The following is a 2,975-nucleotide window of genomic DNA, read 5'->3' as shown; positions in this document are numbered from 1 at the left end:
TATAATGAATCCTACTGCAACGTCCCCCAGCTGTCAATCGTCTTGGCCCGCCACCAACGCCCGACTTCCGCAGATTGTATGACAAGAACTTCCCGAGTTCCGGTCCACTGGGAACTATTGGAAAGAGGAGGGAGAGATGAGAATAAACATCCAAGGCTGTCAAATCGGGTAACAAGAGCCTCTGAGATACGAATGGAACGACACTCTAATGTACCTTAGGCTTTCCCCAGCTGGGGGACGGGAGAAGGCTTGTTCTTGGCCCTGTTGACTCGTGTGTCTCGATAACCCTCCACATGACCCCCGGGGAAGTGTGAGCTTTGCGGGGACGGAATCGTTTCAAAATCGAACCTGGAGATGGTGGCAACGGATTTCTACCTGGTATCCATCGTGTCCACTGATAGCCGCAACAATAGCAAAAGTGAAATGTTCTTCCTCGAATTGAAGTTTGATACGAGAATCCTACCTCTGCGGTTGAATTTTCACCCTTCTGCCCATCTTACACCTCTTTCGAAAATTACCAGATACCCCTCCTCCGCCGGATCCCACAATGACTCTGACAAGGGCCCCCATAAGACGTTTCCCCTCCTCCCCACAACCCTTTTGCGGATCCCTCCCCTCCATCCGAGGCATGAACGAATCGTTGAGACCTGATCCCCCAGGCCGTGCAGCTGTCCATCGCCGAGAGGGCATCTGCAAGTGCGGGCTGGGACTGCACGTGGGCGCAGCGTCGGTTTTCTTGATGATCACATTATCAGACAGGGCTGTAGAGCAATCTTGATCATCGTTGTCTGAGGGCCTTACCTAGTTATCGATGACTTGGCGACACTGGTCACAGTGTGTAGTCTATATTGAAACATAACTATACTTACAAATTGGTGCTTGCTCTACCAACTTGGTTGGCAGTTGTTGATAAGTATACTTAATTTTGCGAAGGAACTGGAGAGACGAGTAACTGACAATATGCTGTTGGTATGCCTGGTTTGTGCCTCTGCCTCTATATGAAATACCGTTGTTATTGGTGATTCTCGAATAGGGTTGCACTGACGGACGTGCCGATAGAGTACCTACCGCAAGCAACTTAAAACTTGATTTCTGACCTAGAACACCTGCCATAATATCGACAACTCCAATCTTGAAGATACCTGTCACTTGCGCATTCATCTACGAATCCTTTATACGATTGACAAAAGGGAATGCCCCCTCACGGGATTGAACCGTGGACCTTCGCATGAGGTATCCAAGTACGAGTGCGACGCTCTACCACTGAGCCAAAGGGGCTTGTTCAAGCTGACATAATGAAGGTTAAGTTGTGACTAACACGGTAGTAGCTTCCGCCAGCGAGCTCTCAGTCGTGTGCTGCAATTCAGTCAGTTACAAGAGTCGCTCAACGTCGTAGTTTGCAACGGAAAGCCAGAAAGGCCATCGCCATATCAAGCACCGGTCTCACCGTCTACTCGGTAGACTTCCATCCATCCCGGCCCCGGACTATCGCCGACAGTAACCCTAGAGAACAAGCTTTCCTTCGTCTCTTCTATCCGCACGAATACCCTCAGTCCCTCGGTCCATGTCCGCGATAACAACCTCGGCCATTCCCCGTTGGCGTTGCCGGTAAACCGGAGGTATCCACCATGCACCATCGAGTATCGACACATGGCGCGCACATCAAAATATCCATAATCTCATCCGCCCACGGGCGTCTCGGCCAGAAAGAAAAGAAGTTGCGCAGAAGAGTGTCCACTTTGCGGTCCTCTTTTCAGAATCGTTACTCACCGTCCAACCTCGCGCAAAGTTACGATACACTCAGCCTTTAGGCTTTACAGCGAGACTAACAGCGAGCATTATGTGAGAATCTTCTGCTTTTCGGGCCCTTTCACTTTGTTTCTCCATGGAAGTACCCGTGAAGCATCGTCCCCCCTGGCACCGTGCGCAAAATCTTGTTTCTCACTAATCCTAGGCGAATGCTAGCCAAACTGAGCATTAGAAGAAGAAAAAAGCCGTTTCCATTTTTATCCTGTCATCGCAACCCACGAAACTTGGCAAACTCACTCACGCATTTCCATATGTTCAAACCGGCCGGGACCTCAAAACACCATCCTCGGTAAATGTCCCGTGAACCCCCCTTCCCCCCTTCCTCTGTGGAGTATCAAACGCCCACAACGTCGGAACGTCGTTCCGACTTATTCAACCTCGGACCCTGGCCGTGTAATCGTACGGGTTACGGGAACCGTCTGATCCATTCATCCAGAGAACACCACACCACAGTTTCGGTACGACTGGTTCTCTTTTCATCCTCCCTACCCAGGTCCAAACGCCTCAGAGCATTTCCTAAAAATGGAAACCAACTCACTACTAGGGAATTTAGTGAGTGAGAAGGATGAGTGAGAGACAGATGCGAGAGGAACGGTACATGCGCACAAGACCACACCCGGCTCTACGTCTAGGACCCCGGCACTTCGGCCCTCCGGCTCTGATGATACCCCGAACGACATCCGCTCGCCCAATGAATCCAACATCCCATTACCGCCATGTCGCAAATGCCACATGTCAAACCTCTCCCCCGTGGTCCCTAGGCTACTCGATTCACAGGCTGGCTGGCTCTCCCCATGTAACCTCCGGACGCATCTTGCATATACGCGCTAGCCCCCCCAGATTTTCCCATGAACGGAAATCCAGAACCCATCCATAACCCTTTCCCTTCCCATCCCACTTCCTCCGCTCGCTCGATCGCTCACTCATCTGTACTCCCACACCCCTCCAGAGACTTTGACCTGCAGTCCTTCATCATACGAACCACTCTCTGCACGCGATCTTCCATTGCTCACACAGCCCGGAAGTTGGCCGAGAAGCACCCGCGAACCTTGACACGCTTGAGAACCTTTTGTCAACCAAAATGAGGGGCAGATCACTTTGCGTATCATCAGATCACCGCCCTCATCACGGTCAAACCCCCGTCTAAACCCGCCGAGCCTAGCCGT

The 2,975-nt window shown here is 51.5% G+C and overlaps 1 non-coding gene across 1 annotated transcript; it reads right to left on the bottom strand.

The window, feature by feature from the left end:
- Positions 1-1,194: 1,194 nt before the first annotated feature.
- On the bottom strand, positions 1,195-1,278 carry N0V96_011052. The gene has a single exon. It is a non-coding gene; the product is annotated as a tRNA-Thr (tRNA).
- Positions 1,279-2,975: the final 1,697 nt, after the last annotated feature.

The sequence above is a fragment of the Colletotrichum fioriniae genome (genome assembly GCF_027942845.1).
Source record: "Colletotrichum fioriniae strain IMI 355084 chromosome Unknown scaffold_16, whole genome shotgun sequence".
NCBI lineage: Eukaryota > Fungi > Ascomycota > Sordariomycetes > Glomerellales > Glomerellaceae > Colletotrichum > Colletotrichum fioriniae.
The sequence above is the reverse complement of the archived record's forward strand: the minus strand, read 5'-3'. Positions and strand labels throughout refer to the sequence as shown.